The 20,311-nt window shown below is 40.8% G+C and overlaps 1 protein-coding gene across 1 annotated transcript in view; it reads right to left on the bottom strand.

Annotated features, from left to right (window-relative positions):
* Positions 1-20,311, bottom strand: part of LOC309538584 (protocadherin alpha-C2-like) — a 181,611-nt gene that overhangs the window by 149,178 nt on the left and 12,122 nt on the right. The window lies entirely within an intron of this gene.

Raw genomic sequence — 20,311 nt, 5'->3', positions numbered from 1 at the left:
ATATTTCCTTAGGCAACAGTGACCTCTAGCGAATGATTGTAGAAATGGAGAAGCAGGTGACTAAACTTTATGAAACGTTTTGTGATAATCACCTGTTCTTCAGAGACTTTATGCACTTCTGCTTTCAACTAAAGTTATTAAAATCCACCACATACTTCAAATGTGGTGGTTCATATCACAACACTACTGTTGCACACTCAGTTATCATAACAGCTTATATCTGAATGGGTGGACTGACTCCTCCAAGAAGGATTGTACTTGTGCTGACACCAAGTGATAAGAAAGTTCTGCCAGTTGTGTTAGATCCATGAAGACTCATTCACCAATTGATATTGAAGTGATACGACACTTGATTATGCTCTTATACGTTTATTGGGGGAAAGTGTCATGTATTTTTCAAGATCAAAATGCCTGTTATATGTAATAGCATGTAGTCCTCTCTTATACATTTTTCAGCAACCTCTGGCATGCAACTCCATGCTTAATAGCCTGTAACTTTCAAGAGTTGAGAGGAGTAGACACTGAATGAGTTATATAGGGAAACAACAATGTACACTAGACATTGCACAGCAATGTGATGGGCCTTGCAGATGATGCTGGAATCTTGAGCAGAGAAATGGGAGGGGAAGCAGCTGCTTAATCTTTACACAACATTTGCTCATGTTTGCATAAAAATTCTAGTTCAGCCAATAAAAAGGTGGGATAGTGCTTCTAGTTCTAGCAAGTTCTTTTAAAATCAACAGCAGATTGCAATCGTAAACATACATAAGAGTCCATAGGGCCTGAGATTGCACCCATAAAGACTTACCTGGCATCAATCACCATTTAGCACAGTTGGGCTCATTTCTGAGTGAGCATGCATAGGATCAGGTGGCATATTTTGCCGTTTTTTAAAAAAGTTAAGAACCGTCATTTAGGGCTTTTGTTAGTTTCACAAATAGAATAGCTCCCCTAATACTAGAACTCTGATGGTGGAACTGCATTATATGATAGTAACACGGGGTTGACAAACCCACCCCTGCCTTCACTGTCAGGGTCTACCCACTAAGTTCAATGGGGCTTACTGCCAGTATATGGGTACAGGACTGCAGCCTTAGACACACCTAGGTGGCACTGAAATCAATGGGAACAGTTAGTCATGAAACCCAACAGGTTTCATTTACTGTCCTGGCAAATGTGCTCCAAGATACTTTTAACCAAGGTGCACTTTCATCTTCCTGGACATTGCTCTTGCTTCACTTGTCTCAATGACTGACCTACCTCACAAGAAGTTAAACCTGGTACAGTCATCACAAAGTAATTAAAAGATCCTATGTAAAGGATCAGAAGCACTATTTCTCTTGTGTTGCAATTTTAATTTAGGAATTACAGAGAGGAGAAGCAGATGAGAGACAAAGTGAAAGCATTCTGCACTTTCTTATGCTTTGGGTAATTCAATTTATCTTCTTTCCACCCAAAGGTAAATTGTGATTAAATATAAAAGAGGTAAACAGTAAAATTGCAAGGCTCAGAATTTGACTCAGCAGAAGATGAAAATATTTTAAATTATTACTATAAATATGGAAACATGCAAAACAATATTAAGAACTCATAACACTAGAAGGTATTTAAATATTATTTTACATATTAGTTACTTTTCAAACATTCAATATACTCAAAAACAATTAGGAATTCCCTACAATTAGTTGTAGGAAAAGTGAACAATACTGAAAAGGCTGTGGTTGATATGGAAAAGGGAATTGCAGCCATTAGTATGAAAATAGAAAAAATGGAAACAAGAAAGACAGAATTTAAACTATTGTGAGAAGTGAAAGCAAAAGACAGAAAATATAGCTCTCACAGTCAGTAAACATGATTTGAGGAGACAACCCAGGAACAACACAAGAAGAATTAAAAACTTAGAAGCCTCCCAGAATACATAGAAAGTGAGGACATAGTCACCATTTTAGAAGAACATCTATCAAATTACATACAGCTTGATAGATTATGTACAATTGGTACTGAAGTTGTTTCAGAGGAGAAAGTAAAATCAAGACTGGCCTCAGCAATTTAAGAAAAGCAACTTAAGATAAAGTCATCTTGGTCAATTTTATTATTCATCCTGCTACTTTGAAGGAAAAGGAATTTAAGTTTCTTACAGTGATACCTCGGGTTACAGACACTTCAGGTTACAGATGCTTCTGGTTGCAGACTCCACTAACCCAGAAATAGTACCTCAGGTTAAGAACTTTGCTTCAGGATAAGAACAGAAATCGTGTTCCGGTGGCGCAGCAGCAGCGGGAGGCCCCATTAGCTAAAGTGGTACCTCAGGTTAAGAACGGTTTCAGGTTAAGAACGGACCTTCAGAACAAATTAAGTTCTTAACCCGAGGTACCACTGTACATCAATGGCCAGCTCTCTTGCTTGCTCACTCTGTCCCCTTTTAAGTTAATTATTTTGTTTGTTTGTTTTCAAAAGAGGTTAAGATTAAGACAGGGAAGGAAGCTTTACAGCTGAAAGCATATATAGAGGAAATTTCCATGCCAGATAATGTTAGATAATGGCCACAGAAATGAATACAACAAAATCAGAATAAAAAATTAATTTAAGAATAAAGAAAACCAGAGAAGACAAATAAATAATACTGGGGAAAGAGCTGAGCAAGATTCTCTGAAGGAAGCAAAGGAACAAGCTATCTCAGATCAGTAAACTCTAATAAATCTGAAGAAGATAAAATAATTAGTGAGAATAAGGTTCACTTTTTTTCTCCTTGTTAGTGCTTTGTTTTAATTGTTAAATGACCATAAAGCAAATTCAGTAAGAACTCTCTCATTGATTGTAAAGGTGCTGAACTCTGCTTTGAAATGTTGGAAATTTACAATAAAATTGTGTTCAGAAAATGCAGGTTTTATATTTCTGCAAGAAATACAGTTAAAAGCAGGGGAAATATCTGAATGAAATTAGATTAGGGCAAGTCTTCACTGCTTCAGAAGTAGTGGTATTAGTTAAAAATGGGTTAATCAAGAAATATTGAGAGATGATGGGGGAAGAACATGTTAGTATTTATATATGGTCCACATAACTCACAAGGAATATTCAGTTTAAAAAATAGATTCAATTAGATAGATTTTATAATGGATACATAATTATGGCAGGTAACCTGAATTAGTGAAGCATTAATGATTTTAAAGAAATTTAAATATATCAAAAATATCTAATAATATCCAGAGAAAACTAGAGGCTCCCTTTTCTTTATCATATGTGTCAGAGCTGCTTCCAGATCCCAGCTCACATAGGATCACGCTGGCCAGCGTTCACTTTATAAAAGTCTTTATTGAGTTACAGATTCCATTTCCGAACTGCAGCGTGCAGCTCTACGTCTTAGAAGCTAGACCGACGAAGCTCCGTCTGATTCCCCGCCTCCTGTACACCAACTTAATACCCTAGCCTTGCTCCACCTCTTACGTCTTTCCTTCCTCCTCTGGGTCCCTCTGCCCCCGGGGTCTCCTCCTTCCTAGACTCTTCTGACGCTGACCCCCCGGACCCTTCTGCCTCCTTGTGGCGGGCTTTAGGACCTGGCTCCCTTTCCGGGCTGCTTACTGTGCCGCCTTCCTGTGTATTTGAACTTGGCGCACGCGCCCAACCTTCCACTTTCCGCTTGACCGTTTCTTCGCTCCCCGATGGAGGTGTGGCCACTCCTGACTCATGCCCTCCCTCCTGCGGCGAGCCGCCGGATCCCGATGCCTGGCGCCCTTCCTCCCCACTGCGCTCCGCTGGGGACGCTGGCCCCGATTTCCAACTGCTGCTCTCTGAACCCCCTCTGGTTCCTTCTTCCTGGGGTGTCCCCCTAGGTTTCCCCCTTGCTCTGGCCACTGGCGCTCCTTTCTGTGAATCCTCCGATTCACTGGAAAGACTCGGAGATCTCGGGTCGTCGTCATCACTCATCTTTCCTTCGGACTCCTCCCCCTCGCTCTCTGTTTCCTCCCTCTCCCGCGCCTCTGCTCCTGAACCCCTGACAATATGTAAGACTGATTATAATTAATATTTAAATGACAAATATTTGCTCGTGGGATATGGCAAGAATCACCATGATATCTAAACCTAATGAATACCTAGCAAACCAGGAATCTTATAGATCTATTTCATTGTTAAACCAAGGTGTGAAAATCTAGTTTTGTAATATTGCAGAAAATGTAATATCCATCATTGTGAAGTACATAGATATTGCCTAGATTCTTGAGAGACAGAAAATGATAAACTAATATGAAAATAACCTTTTCATTATTAATATAATAATAAGATAAAAAACTAACATCTGTACTGTTATTTTTAGATGCCAAAAAGGCTTTTGATAGAGTGGAGTGGAAATATCTGATAGAGGTTATGAACTATTTCAAACTGGGTTTAAATTTCAGGTCCTAGATCCAACTTTTATATCAGACACCAACAGCACAGGTACAGATGACTGGCTATCTCTTAGATCTTTTTTCACTGTGCAGAATAAATAGGCAAGGATGCCCATTTTTACCTCTATTTTTTGTTTTAGCTATCAAACAATTAGAGCAATTACATTAAATTTGAGCAATTATTAAGTTAGAGCAATTATAGCAATTAGAGAAGAATTTGAAATGTATTAAATGTGATGGGGGTAATCCATACCAAAAAATCTTGCTCATAATGGATGACATCTTTTAAACATTAGTGCATCCTTAATACTTCTTATAGACATTTAAAAAGATATGAGATAGATATGGGGAAAATATCAATATATAAACTCTAGAAAATCTGAATAGATAGGCCTAGCTTCAGATAAAGAGTTGAAAAAAAGAATGAACAGGAACTGTGTATATAACTTGGTAATCTAAACCTGTTAAATGATTCTTCATAATTTGTCACAATTAATTAGAATCAATTATGAAAAATTGCACCAGGAGATGGAATCAGCATTAAGATCTTGGATCCAGTTTCCTGGATGGGTCGTATTGCAATTGCTAAAATATCTATTTTCTATTTATTTATTTATTTATTTATTTATTTTTGAGTATTCCATTACAAGTCCCATATTTTGCAAATATGGCATTAATCCATTTGGGGTTGCATGGCGGGGATCCACTTGTTGCAGTAAAACAAACTGAACAGGGGAGTATGGGAGTTCCAAATATACAAAACTTCTTATGCTGCAAAGCTAAGATCTATCATGGAGTGGTATCTGATCACACTACTAGAAAACTATTTTAAAGAGTAAATCAAAGACAATGCTATGGTTCCAGAAGAATTGGGAAAAGTTTGCTAGTAAAGTACCATGTGTTCACAGTGCTCTAATAAGTTGGTATAAATTAATTAAGAAAATCTTCCCAGCCTTATCATCCCACACATTATTTCATAACATATTTCTATCACATACACAAAGGATGATAGGGGATTTGACATTATGGTATCAAACAGAAGAGGATAGTGTTAAGAACAACATATCCAGGCAAGAAATTAAATGATACACAAAAGTTATTAAAATTATTGGTGGTCTTCAGCCACAATTATATCAGCATTTTCTAATAACAGAAGCATTTCTATGTTTACTAAGAAAACATTGTGTCTCAAGGGAGGAAACTGAATTTGAAATTCTAACTACTGTAATATCAAACTGCATTCCATAATTACTAATTATGGAATAATAATTACGAAACTTTAGAATAAAACTGGAACGTTCATAAGGAAATGGGCCAGAGACTTAAAAGAGTTAACCTTGGATTTGGGAAATATTTCTCTTTCAATTATATCTATGGGTTTAAGGAAAACTTTTACAAGATCCAATATCAGTGGTATTTAACTCAATGTAGACTCACTAAGACAGAGCTTTCCAAACTTTTCAGGTTGGTGACACACTTTTTAGAGATGCAACACAGTAATTCAGTTTTACTAGCAAACCAGAAGTTAAACTAACCCCTTTCCAGCCCCGGGAGGAGAGCAGAGAATGTTCACGTGACACACCTACACACTGCAGCCAACACACTAATGTGTCGAGACACACAGTTTGGAAAGTTCTGCACTAAGATATACCCAACCACATAAGATTAATGCTGGAGATGCAGCAATCATCTTGCAGACTGTTTACATACATTTTGCTCAGTAATTCAGAATTATTACTGATACTCAAAAATTGGCAGCAAAGTCAGTCCTCAGGGAATGTGCAGGCGACCTTGGAATGGACAGCTCACGGAAGAACCCCGACCAAACCTAAGAGGAGGCGTGTAGTGGTGATAGGGGATTCCCTACTGAGGGGGACAGAAGCAGTGATCTGTGGGCCTGACAAGATGTCTCGGGAAGTGTGCTGTCTCCCCGGGGCTAAGATCCAAGATGTAACTGAACGACTGCAAGGAATCATAAAACCCACTGACAAATACCCCTTCCTCTTGGTTCATGTGGGAACCAATGACACTGCAAGCAATAGCCTTCAGAAGATCAAAAGAGACTACGAGGCTCTGGGCAGGAAATTGAAGCAATTAAATGCACAAATTGTCATCTCATCTGTCCTCCCAGTTGAATGACGTGGCCCAGGAAGATAGGGAAAAATAGTGGAAGTGAACAGCTGGCTTCGCAAATGGTGTAAACAGGAACGGTTTGGATTCTTAGATCACGGACTGCAGTTTCTTGAAGATGGACTTCTGGCAAGCAATGGGCTGCACCTCACAACAGTTGGGAGGAATGTTTTTGCCAAAAATCTCAGAAACCTCATCAGGAGGGCTTTAAACTGACTAATGTGGGGGAGGGAGACAGTGCTCCTGAAGGTAGGAGTCTATCAATTGATGAAGATGATCATCCAAATGTCATAGACCAAATGGAGCAAACAGCACGCAGACCTAGTGGTGGGAGGAAAAAATCCTTAAATAAGAGACACAGGGGAATGATTAATGGACTTCAATGTCTGTACACTAATGCGCAAAGCATGGGAAATAAACAAGATGAGCTTGAGCTCTTGGTACAGCAAACTAAATATGACATAATAGGCATCACTGAAACCTGGTGGGATAAGTCCCACGATTGGAATGTAATAATGGAGGGATACAATCTATTTCAGAGAAACAGACCAGACAAGAAAGGAGGAAGAGTGGCGTTATATGTCAGGGATGTGTATACCTGTGAAGAGATCCAAGATTTAGAACCTCAAAGCCAAAGTGAGAGCATTTGGGTCAAAATTAAGGGAGAGAAGAATAACAGTGACTTCATTGTGGGAGTTTACTATAGATCCCCAAGCCAAACGGAGGACATAGATGATGCCTTCCTGGAACAGATGGCCAAGCATGCAAAAGGAAGGGAGATAGTAGTAATGGGGGACTTCAATTACCCAGATATTTGTTGGATGTCAAACTCAGCCAAGAGCATAAGGTCAAACAGATTCCTCACTGGCCTTGCAGACAACTTCAATGTCCAGAAAGTGGGAGAAGCAATAAGAGGAACAGCCATTTTAGATCTGGTCCTAACCAATGTTGATGACCTGGTTAGTGGGGTAGAAGTGGAAGGATCATAGCGACTTCCGGGTTAGCGCGAAAGGCTAATGGCGGATTCCCTCCGAGCTCCGGAGGGAATCGGCGACGCGGGAACCCTCAGAAACCACAGGCGCTGAAGCCTGTGGACTTGGTGACTTGGCGGGCACCATTTGCGCCCCCCGACCCGCGAAGAAGCCTTTTTAAAGGCTTCGGAGTGGGGGACGGAGAGTGGCGTGGTGCTGAGAGTAGACCGCTTCTTCTACGGAGCGAAGCCGCATGCCATGGCCGGAGAGCGCTGACTTCTTCCTTTGATCATTTGGACTTTAAAAGTAACAACCCGTGAGTAGTACGGAAATTGGAACTAAAAATCTTTTTTTTCTGAATTTGGCACGATCGGGGGAGGTGCTAAAAGGAAGTCCGTCTCCTCTTTCTGTAGACAAATTAAAGCAAGAATTGATAACTAAGGCTGAGAGAACATCCTTCTCTTTATGGGATAAAAGCTATTAATTCCACGACTTGGCAGTATAAGTAACTTTGCTGGAGGATAAGAACTGATTTTAAGAGCTGATGTGCAACCCCCCGGGACCCGGGAGTGATCTGCGAGAGAGCCTGCTGAGGAGACATAAAGAATTTGACAGCTGTCAAATTAGCTGTCAAAGTTGGAAAAGGGGAAAAATTGGTTTCTGCTATCTTTGCTGGTTATTTTTGTTACAATCTGACTTTAAACTGTTGAAAATAAAGAATAGAAACAAATTAACTTGAATGTTGGATTGGAGTTGGAAGGAATATTAAGTAACTAGAATCCCTCTAGAGGGGGTTCTGAGACATTACAATGGCTGCAGGTGGAAAAATACAGGCTGAGCTGGATAGAATGTTTTTTCTCTTGGGAAAGTTACAAGGTCAGAGTGAAGCTTTGGCTACAAATGCTACAACTTTGAATTTAAAAGTAAACAAGCTTGCTGATTGTGTCAAGGACTTGACTTAAGAAACCTATGCAGCTGAACAAGAAGAGATATGTGCTGTTTCAGAGGAGTGGGAAGGAGGAGCTGAAATGCCGCAGACGACAAAGGAGAGCCAGAGGCCTGCTAAGATAGATGCTAAGAAAAACAAGATCTGGATGATGAGAGTTTGGTTTGAATTGGAGAATGAAGAATGGAGGGATCTCCCTATGGGGAGATCTGAAGACCTATGGATTACAAATCTGATCAAGGAGAAAGTTGGAGCTTTTGGGACATTTGGGACATTTGGACTTAAAAGCAACAAGAAACAAGATTTGGGCTCCACTTTTGAACATGGAGGTCTGGTTGGAAGAAACATAGACCCTATTGGGACAGAGCTTCTCCAAGACTTGATGTCTAATATAAAGGACTACCAAAAAAACCGGCAGAGAGGGACTGAGAGAGATTTGAGGGCCTCGGACGTGAGATCTCCAGACTGATAGCTGATGGACTGATGGGCATTTTTTGGGGATCGAAACCGGGAAAGGGGGGTGAGAGTTTTGGAATCCAAAGGGTGTATAATTATATGTTGTCTTTCTGTTATTTTGTTTTGTAATTAATATAAAAAATGGGAAATTCGTGGAAGGGAATTTGGGCCAACCTTAGAAAAGGGTGTAAAGAATGCGTATTGTTGTTTAAATTGAGGTCTATAAGTTAAAATTGGTTAATTAAGACGAATTAAGTATAATAATAATAAGGTAAAAGCTGGGGACAAGAACTTGCTGAGCTAACTATTGGAATTGGAATACAAGAAGGGGAGGTGTGGGGAAGTCAGGGAAAGATGTTAAGAAAATAAGGATTTGAAACTATACTTGTTCTTTGTGTTGTGTTTGTTTGTGATTTTGTGTTTGTTTAAAATTTGCGAAACTTTAATAAAAATGTATAGGGGGGGGAGAAGTGGAAGGATCATTAGGCCCGAGTGATCATGCTCTTCTGAAGTTTACTATACAAGCAGAAAGGAGCAGCCAAGCATACTAGGACTCAATTTCTTGACTTTAAGAAAGCCGATTTCATAAAACTTAGGGAAGTGCTGGGTGAGATCCCATGGACAGTAATACTAAAAGGAAAGGGAGTTCATGATGGCTGGGAGTTTGTTAAGAGGGAGATAGTAAAAGCACAACTTCAGGCAATACCAATGAGACGGAAACATGGAAGGTGCCTAAAGAAGCCAGGGTGGCTATCTAAAGAACTTTTAACTGAGTTAAGATTTAAAAAGGATGTGTACAAAAAATGGAAAAGGGGGGAAACCACCAAAGAGGAATTCAAACAAATAGCCAGCACGTGTAGACACAAAGTCAGAAAAGCTAAAGCACAGAATGAACTCAGGCTTGCTAGAGAGGTTAAAAGGAACAAAAAATGCTTTTATGGGTATGTTCGTAGCAAAAGGAAGAACAAAGAAACAGTGGGGTCACTCAGAGGAGAAGATGGTGAAATGCAAACAGGGGACACAGAAAGGGCTGAACTCCTCAATGCCTTCTTTGCCTCAGTCTTCTCCAATAAAGAAAACAATGCCCGACCTGAAGAATTTGGAGCAAATGATTCAGCAGAGGAAACACAGCCCAGAATAACTAAGGAGATAGTACAAGAATACTTGGCTAGTTTAGATGTATTCAAGTCTCCAAGGCCAGATGAACTGCATCCAAGAGTATTAAAAGAACTGGCAGATGTGATCTCAGACCCACTGGCAGTCATCTTTGAGAATTCCTGGAGAACAGGCGAAGTCCCGACAGACTGGAGGAGGGCAAATGTTGTCCCTATTTTCAAAAAGGGGAAAAGAGAGGACCCAAATAATTACCGCCAAGTCAGTCTGACATCAATACCAGGGAAGATTCTGGAGCAGATCATTAAGCAAACAGTCTGTGCGCACCTAGAAAGGAATGCTGTGATCACCAATAGTCAGCATGGATTTCTGAAAAATAAGTCATGTCAGACTAACCTGATCTCGTTTTTTGACAGAATTACAAGCCTGGTAGATGAAGGGAACGCAGTGGATGTAGCCTACCTTGATTTCAGCAAGGCATTTGACAAGGTGAAGAAGAAGAAGAGTTTGGATTTGATATCCCGCCTTTCACTCCCCTTCAGGAGTCTCAAAGCGGCTAACATTCTCCTTTCCCTTCCTCCCCCACAACAAACACTCTGTGAGGTGAGTGGGGCTGAGAGACTTCAGAAGTGTGACTGGCCCAAGGTCACCCAGCAGCTGCATGTGGAGGAGTGGAGACACGAACCCGGTTTCCCAGATTACGTGACTACCGCTCTTAACCACTACACCACACTGGCCCCATGATATTCTTGTAAAGAAGCTGGTAAAATGCGGTCTTGACTATGCTACCACTCAGTGGATTTGTAACTGGCTGACTGACCGAACCCAAAGGGCGCTCATCAATGGTTCCTCTTCATCCTGGAGAAGAGTGACTAGTGGGGTGCCACAGGGTTCTGTCTTGGGCCCGGTCTTATTCAACATCTTTATCAACGACTTGGATGATGGACTCAAGGGCATCCTGATCAAATTTGCAGATGACACCAAACTGGGAGGGGTGGCTAACACCCCAGAGGACAGGATCACACTTCAAAACGACCTTGACAGATTAGAGAACTGGGCAAAAACAAACAAGATGAATTTTAACAGGGAGAAATGTAAAGTATTGCACTTGGGCAAAAAAAAAAAATGAGAGGCACAAATACAAGATGGGTGACACCTGGCTTGAGAGCAGTACATGTGAAAAGGATCTCGGAGTCTTGGTTGACCACAAACTTGACATGAGCCAACAGTGTGACGCGGCAGCTAAAAAAGCCAATGCAATTCTGGGCTGCATCAATAGGAGTATAGCATCTAGATCAAGGGAAGTAATAGTGCCACTGTATTCTGCTCTGGTCAGACCTCACCTGGAGTACTGTGTCCAGTTCTGGGCACCACAGTTCAAGAAGGACACTGACAAACTGGAACGTGTCCAGAGGAGGGCAACCAAAATAGTCAAAGGCCTGGAAACGATGCCTTATGAGGAACGGCTAAGGGAGCTGGGCATGTTTAGCCTGGAGAAGAGGAGGTTAAGGGGTGATATGATAGCCATGTTCAAATATATAAAAGGATGTCACATAGAGGAGGGAGAAAGGTTGTTTTCTGCTGTTCCAGAGAAGCGGACACGGAGCAATGGATCCAAACTACAAGAAAGAAGATTCCACCTAAACATTAGGAAGAACTTCCTGACAGTAAGAGGTGTTCGACAGTGGAATTTGCTGCCAAGGAGTGTGGTGGAGTCTCCTTCTTTGGAGGTCTTTAAGCAGAGGCTTGACAACCATATGTCAGGAGTGCTCTGATGGTGTTTCCTGCTTGGCAGGGGGTTGGACTCGATGGCCCTTGTGGTCTCTTCCAACTCTATGATTCTATGATTCTATGGCCTTGGAAATAATTGGATATCTCTCACCAAATGATTTCTAAATACGGTTATTGAATTATTTGGAGGGTATTGTACCAGAGGCAGATTTTGAAACAATAATAAAATTACTGATAGCTGTAAAGTTAGTTATTGCCAAAGTTTGGAAGAAGAACACAGTACTACCAATTCTAGACAAGTCTGAAATAATTTGGAACATTGTTGCATTATTTTTTTTAAAAAAACCTGTATCATAGGAGGGAAATGAGCAAATATACAGAGTTATAGAACAATGTCAATTTTTATTATATTTGGAAATATAAATATGAAGATAATATATACCGTTATAATTTATTTGCATCATTGTAGTATGATATTACTTATGTCATGTGTATATTCATTGTTTTCTTTATTTTATATAATTTAGTGTTAATTGTTTATGTTATATACTTAATTGTACTTATACACTCTTTTAGATACAATAAAATTTAAAAAACTTTCATAATTCAAAAGCAGATTCCCTCATTAAAAGTTCTGTAGATAGATAGACAGATAGATATATTAATCCACTCTACTCACTCAAAATCCTTTTCAACACCTGCAAGCATATAGCTACTTTTTTATAACCCTTGTCATTCAGTACTGGTTCAGTAGAAATTAGCTCGCCTGCAAGAAAGTCAGTCTGCTTACAGTATGTGTAACTTCCTATCACAGTAGCCCTTTTTGGGTGATTAGGCTGATCTTTTCATTGCTACTTCCATATTTTTGACAGTTTATTAAAGGATTGCTGTTTGCTCCATTATCTGAGATACACCGCCAAGGATTCACCTAACCAGCCCCTTCAGTGAAAGCCCTATGCAAGGCTTTCCACTTGTACGGTTTCCCTTCCTTCCCCACCCCTCCAAAAATTCACTTATGAGGGGTAGGAGAACGCCCAAAACAGCGAGCCAGTGGGTGTAGAGAGCTATTGATTTATTTGGTAAGCTGGAATGCTTGTGAGAATGATTGAAAGAGTGCAACATCGAATTCCACCCACTATATTTTGTTATTCCTGCCTATCTGTACAGATTAATAATGATATCCAACTAAGTCTTGCTCAGAAGAAACACATTTAAATATCTTGTTAGTTGTGATTTTGATGGATCTATTCTGAGAACGATTTAGTTAGATACTGTACTATCCTAAATGTACGGTATTCTTATTTTACATTTTCACTCAATTTTTCTGCCTATGTTGGCTCCAAACGTGGCTTCCAATTAAAACATACACAAACATACTATTATTCTAAGGATATGTTGTGGTGTGTTTTAGAATAATTTTTGAGACTCTGGCAGTTGATGACATATCCTGGTTCCAGGCTCTTTCTGCAGAGGGAGGGGTCAGAAGGAACTACAAGGCTGGCTGATGGTTAAGCTCCCAAGCTACAGAAACAGCACATCCAATGATCTGCAGATCTGAAGCATTTACAAGGGACTGCTGAACTTGTGACTTCAGTGCCTGGTTCTCCTAGCACCACATAGACAACTGGTTTCCGAACAGCAACATGCTAAAATGGATGCCTAGAAGAAGCCCTATGTTTATTTTCATAAAGCTATCTATGATATCTCAGTTGTAAACTTATTTACTCAGAAAGAAGGCACACTGATATCAACAATTTGGAAGTGAAGTATCGAACAATTATCTTTGGCAGTAGAAGTGACAGAACACAAAGCAGGCAGAAGGGTGTAGTTTTTTTAAAAAAACACACCCATTAAATTCACTTAACACAATATAAATTTGCTTTAGAGCATACACAATACGAAATATTTCTTCTATGTCTGTTGAATAAAATAATGCAAAACACTACAGCAATTGTTCATCAATGCTAATCTCAGGCTAGTTGCATTGCCATCTAATCTTTACACAAACTGGCATCCCATAATATAGATATTTATAGATATTTATAGATATTTATAATAAATACATCAAACATGAGTAACTGAAGTTCTGTTTATAGGTTTACATACATAATTGTCCATCCACAAAGGAGTCCTTTCATTTGTGGAAGTGTTATTGACCTAGTGGGTCTGCACTAATGGAAAAAGGGAGGTCATTTTCACTTATATGGCCTCTGCTCTACCGGTCCCTGTGAATTCTAAGACCCTCCAAAATAGAGTGGAAGGTGGTGCAAATTCCTGTAGGAAAAAGAGTGAATTGGCAAAAATTGCCTCTGCCATTCCATTTGGGGAGGTCTCCAATCAGAAGCCTTACCATTTGCAGAAGGACATTGAATGCAACACTCCCCGCCCCCTCCACCCCTCAGCTCATAGTTGCACAGGTATTAGGACTGAGCGCCTTTTTTCTTTTCCCTTACAATGCCACATAAAGGACCTCCTTTACAGGAAAATCTACAGTGTGTTAAGTGTGTTATTTCAGGATCCAACCACCCCTTTATCAAATAAGAACAGTAGAACCTGCACCCATATTTCCACGATATCCTCAGTGGAGGTGCACCAAAGATCATGAGTATGAATAAACTTTGCACTTTTTAAATGTAAAGACACCACTGCTGTACCTACCTTAAACCTGGAAGTTAATGAGGATAACTTTTAAGAAAGAAATGGAGAGAAATATAAGGCCAGTGCTTTTTTCTGAGGGGACGCAGGGGTACGCAAACCCCTAAACATTTTGTGAATCTAAGTTTGGCCTCATTGAGGGGCAGTATTTCAATATGAGTAGGAAAATGAGAGTACACCTAAACATTATTTTTTTTTTTAGAAAAAAAGGAAAGTTGCATAATCTATGTTGCAGCATTCCTTGACTCTGGAAGTTTGTAAGAAACACACACAGATTTTATTTTACTTACTGGGCTTTGGCCTTGACTGGGTGGTTTGTCTCTGGCTTTTTGTGGCATTTTTATTTCAGAGATTAACCTTCTTTTATTTTTATTTTATTATTGATTAAAATTCTATACTACCCTTCATCCAAAGATCATAGAACAGTTTACAATATAAAATTTTACATTTTTATGATGTACATTTTAGGGTTTACCTTTGTTAGAAACTCTGGGCATAATTTTTTTTATTTTTTTAACATAAAGCCCCAAAATGTTTGATAGCTCTGCTTTCCATAATAGCACGTTTCACTTCAGTGTTTTCACACCAAGAAGGTATAACAAAGAGAGAATAACTTCAAAGATTTTAAAGTTTCCATATAACTCACCTCATCTGATGAATTTGAAATAAGCTCCTTTCCATTTCCTGCATCCCCATTCATTGCGAATACAGGAACATTTGGAGTGAAAACCATGAGGTCACTTTTGGCACCAGCCTCCCCGCTCACACCTGCCAGGATGTGGCTGTGACGATTTGAATAAGACCAGCTGCCCACTTCACTGGCACATACCAGCGTGGCTGTGCCAGGACCATACACCATGGCCTCCTTCGCCTGGCAACGGCAACGCAGGGAGATGTATACTATGACCACCAGCAGGAACAAGCTGGACACAGAGCAGATGGCAATGATCAGGTAGACGTTGACATTTTCCACCTGGGGCTTTGGGCTCCCTCCCATCCTGACAAGGTGGGCATCAGCCTGAACTGCCTGGGTGCTTGCCACAAGTGACACACTCAGGGTGGCTGTAGCTGACAGCACTGGCTTGCCATGGTCCTTCACCAACACTAAAATATTCTGGCTGCCACCACTGCCTGCTGCTTCATCCAGGGCGCGTGTGGTGCTAATCTCACCACTGTAAAGCCCCACCCGCCAGGGGCCATTATTGGCTTCATGCAGCTCATAGCGCAACCATGCATTGTAACCTGAGTCAGCATCCAGGGCATGGATCTTGCCCACTGCATGTCCAGCTTTTATTGGGACGACCAACATGATGGGGGACTCTGCTGCCCTAGAAACTTCAGGTGCATTGTCATTCTCGTCCACCACAAAGACCTGAATAGTCACATTGCCACACAGGGAGGGCAGCCCAGCATCCTTGGCCCTCACTTGGAACTCCAGCAGCTTCAGCTCTTCATAGTCCAAGGGTTGCAAGGCATAGACCTTCCCACTCTCTGAATGAACTGAGATGTAGCTTGTCAGTGGCCAAAGCTTCTCATCAATCCAGTAGCTGATCAGGCTGTTCTCAGCCACATCTGGGTCTGAAGCAGACACTGTGAAGATGTGAGCACCTGGCGGGTTGTTCTCCTTCACAAAGACCGTGTAGGAAGACTGAGGAAAAGCAGGTGCGTTGTCATTCACATCACCAATGGGCACCACCAAGGTGCTGCTAGCTGACAGTGATGGAATCCCTTCATCATGAGCCATCACCACTAGCACATACTCAGCCATCTGCTCCCGATCCAGTGTTTCTTCCAACATCAGTGAGTAGTAATTCTTGAAGGTGGATACCAACTTGAAGGGAATCCCAGAAGGCCACAAGGAGCAGCTCACTTGCCCATTGGGTCCAGAGTCTCTGTCTGAGATACTAATCAAGGCCACCATAGTACCTTGTGGAGAGTCCTCAGGCACAGGCACTGACAGGGATTTCAGTGAAAGCTGAGGGATGTTGTCATTCATGTCTAGAATCTCTATTACTACTTTACAGTGTCCAGCCAAAGGAGGATTGCCTTTATCTTCTGCTACAACCTGAATTTCCCACAAATTGATTTCTTCGTAATCTAATGGTCCTATAACCTTAATTTCACCAGTGCTGTCACCTATTTGGAAGGTATGTTTAACTTTGAGAGGTACTAGGCTGCTAAAGGAATAAGTAACATCCTTAGAAATACCTTCATCCAAGTCGGTGGCATTGAGTGTTATTATGTGTGTTCCATTAACAGGATTCTCTGGTACTCTGACTTTGTAAACAGATTGGTTGAATAATGGAGCATTATCATTTACATCCAATACATTTATCACAAGCTGGACTGTTCCTGTGAGCTCTGGCTTACCACCATCTGTGGCTGTCAGTAATAAATGGTGCACAGATATGTCTTCTCTGTCTAATGGTTTCTTTAATTCTAGCCCAGCAGATTTAGTGTGGTCTTCATTTGTTACTACATTCAGCTTGAAATAATCATTTGGATTGATATTGTAAGTTAACAGAGCATTGCTGCCAATATCTGCATCAGAAGCACTCTCCAGTGGGAAAGGAGAATATGGCAATCTTGATTCTGCAATAATCAATGTTTGCTCTGTGACAGAGAAAATGGGGGCATTGTCATTTATGTCTGCAATCTCTACTTCCACATGGAAGACTTTCATGGGTTTATCCACAATCACCTCCAGGTGGATGGAGCACAAAGGGCTCTTGGCACATAGATCCTCCCTGTCTATCCGGGAATTCACAAACAAAATCCCATTCTGCAAATTTACCTTGAAATAGTCGTCATGGCCTTGAGATTCCATCCGGAACAGCCGAGGCACCAGCTCACTCACCTCCAGTCCCAGATCCTGGGCAATACGGCCCACAAAGGTGCCATGCTGGGATTCCTCCGGCACAGAATAATGGAGCTGGCCGCTCCCCATTTCCCAGGCTGTGTGGAGAAGAACAAGCTGCAGCAGCCTCCTCCTCACCCAGAATTCTATCCGCATAATAACCATGGAGATTTGAGATTAGGATGCTTCCAAGATGTTTGTTTCAAATGCAGCTGATCCAGGTGATCTAGGGAACACCAGGGAGTAGCATCACTGATAGAAATCTCTCTGGATCATGTAATCGTATCCAGTTGTCTCCTGTCTTTTTTCTTCAAATGCATTTTTAAAGGTAGAGAGCTGTATTTAGAGGTTTCCAATAGGATTGTTTAGGCAATTGCGACCCCGTGTGACTGACTATGTTCAGTGCAGACAATACTGTGTTCCTTCATTTTGTCTGCTGTTGAATGTCTGGCATGGATTACTGTTAGGGGAATAAGTTGATATATTTGTCACACTTCATGCAAATGGAAGTCATCAAGAGTCTGCAAGTGTTCGTTCTGCCTTCATAGAGATTACATAGTGTGGATTTTCCTCTTCATTTTCAATGTTTTATAAAAGTTCTTCATTATATAAATTTCTTAACATAATGTGTTAATAATAGTTTCCTAGGGTGATGGTTCACATACACACAAATTTATCCATTCATCTTCTTAATGATGTATTCTGATTAGTCAGTCTTTTGAAAGAGGGTGAAATCTTTCCAAGAAATTAGTTGCTTCTGACAAGTGTGTGTTTGTGGTTATTATTTCCTTTGATAATGGAGACTGCTCTCCAAAACCAGTTTACACTAACACTTACATTATATTACAAAAGCATTTAAACCACCAATATAGTGTAATAGTTAGTATCTTAACTGTTAGCGTGTCCAACTAGGACTTAGACGACCTGGGTTCAGATCTGTACTCAGTCATGAAGCTCTTACTGTGTTTTTTTCTGAGAATCAAGAATGTGAGAACATGTAAGCCACCCCAAGTATCTTGGAGGAAAATAAATATATAATCAATAAATAAATGCACTTCAGGATAAAGTATATGTTCCAAAGTGGTCACCCATGTTATGCCTTCAGTTTTCAGCACCTCTGCTGGTGTTTGAGAATATAACACCACAGTAAAATTGGGGGGGGGGGTTCATTATTTTTCATTATAGGATTTACATAGTCCCCTTCCACTATAATTTTATGCACTCATATTTCCATCATATACAAAGAAAATATCACTGACAACATTTTCAGATGTTAAAATTACTCTTTTTATATTAGGTCTTTCAGTCATCATTGTATATCACTTCATTTTCTTTTATTTAAGAAATGTATACCCCTCTTTTCATCATATGTCTCAAAGCAACTATTAAACTACCTTCAAATTTCATCAGTTAAAGAAAGTGTAGAGCTATAAATGCAGACCCTAAACTTGCCTATGCTGCCATTCGGTCACACACACCAACTGTCATGTATAAACACACGAGCTGGTCCATTGACAGGTAGAGTTAACAAATAATTTGTTGGTTCCTGTCTGTCTCAAGAGACAATGGATTCCAGGGATGAAGTCACACCACTGTGTTAGCAGCACCTAAGTGACCTTCCATGGCAGTGTGTATGGATGTCCTGGGCTGCTCAGATGACAAGATCCCCATACTGGCCTCACTGATGTGCTCCATAGCAAAGCAGAGCAATACATTCGGCACCAGCTTGGCTGCAGGACTTGTCAAAAGGAGGCATTCAAGGCACCATCCAGCCTGCTTAGTGACTCCACTCTGGATTTCTGTAGGGTTTACTCCTTAGACTTTTCTTCTCCTGAATATATCCCACAAGAGACAGCAGAGATTTAGGATCAGCGATTCCTTCTTCTAGTTGGGTTACCTTCCCCGGTCGAAAGACTCATTTGCCCCACACTTCCCTCTGCAGCATGCACAATAACAGTATTTTTGACCATTGAACCCACTGTTGGTTTCATCTACTCAGTCCACCATAGCCTGTCTTCACATGCAGGAAAAGTCCCAGACTCACTGAGAGTTTGAGACCCATCAGCTACCTTCAGCCAGTCAGTTGAATCCATTCCTGGGGTGTGGCCACTGTTGCATGCTGACAGCTTCTAGGAGCTACAGGTGAGAGGTGAGTGCAGGGTTGGGGCCAAAGGAGAACAGTCTACCCCAGAAGGAGCATGATGTGTCTCCACCAGAGGTATTACCCTTCCCCTAACACCCCCACATACCCCACCAACCACTGCTATGTTAATTATACTTGAAAATGAGCAGGCTACATGAGCTACAAGTGCTTTAACCATTGTTTATAATATTGTATTTAATGCTACAACTTGCCCTGTGACCTTAGCATGAAGGGTAGGCAGGCTACATGAGCTACAAGTGCTTTAACCATTGTTTATAATATTGTATTTAATGCTACAACTTGCCCTGTGACCTTAGCATGAAGGGTAGGTAATAAATTAATAATAGCAATGATGGCCACTATATGTCTACTTTATCCAAGAAAGCACTGAAATGTCTGACCATTTTTGCTTATTTTGAGAAATAGCTATAGAGATATAGGAATAGATATGTGCTATTTTCCAAATATTCTTATATTTTTGATAATGAAACCTTTGCTTTGAATTCATTTTGTTTCTCCATTCCATTTGATTCCTGAATTGAATCTGAATGTGGAAAAGATCTAAGGGTCTTAGTAGATGACAAGCTTAACATGGGTCAACACTGTGATGCAGTGGAGAGGGGCCACTAGGGGTGCATCGGAAGATGGCTGACAATAACATCTCTCCGACCCACACAAGGTAATTAGGAGGCTGTGATGGGAGTAAATAGCCTCCCTACCCCCCCCCAAGGTTGTGGGGGGGCTGCGCTTGCCTGCTGTGCCCTATACCACCCCCGAATTTGTGGGATGGGGGCACTAGGCAGAATGCCCTCCTGTGGGATTTCGGCGCTCCTCGACGCTGTCTCTGATCTGCACCACTAGCTGCAAGAACTTCAAAAGAAACAATTAGGATGAAGCGAATGCACATATTTCAAGGAAGGAGGG

Source organism: Podarcis vaucheri (genome assembly GCF_965113315.1).
Source record: "Podarcis vaucheri genome assembly, chromosome: 8".
Taxonomy (NCBI): Eukaryota; Metazoa; Chordata; class Lepidosauria; order Squamata; family Lacertidae; genus Podarcis; species Podarcis vaucheri.
The sequence above is the reverse complement of the archived record's forward strand: the minus strand, read 5'-3'. Positions and strand labels throughout refer to the sequence as shown.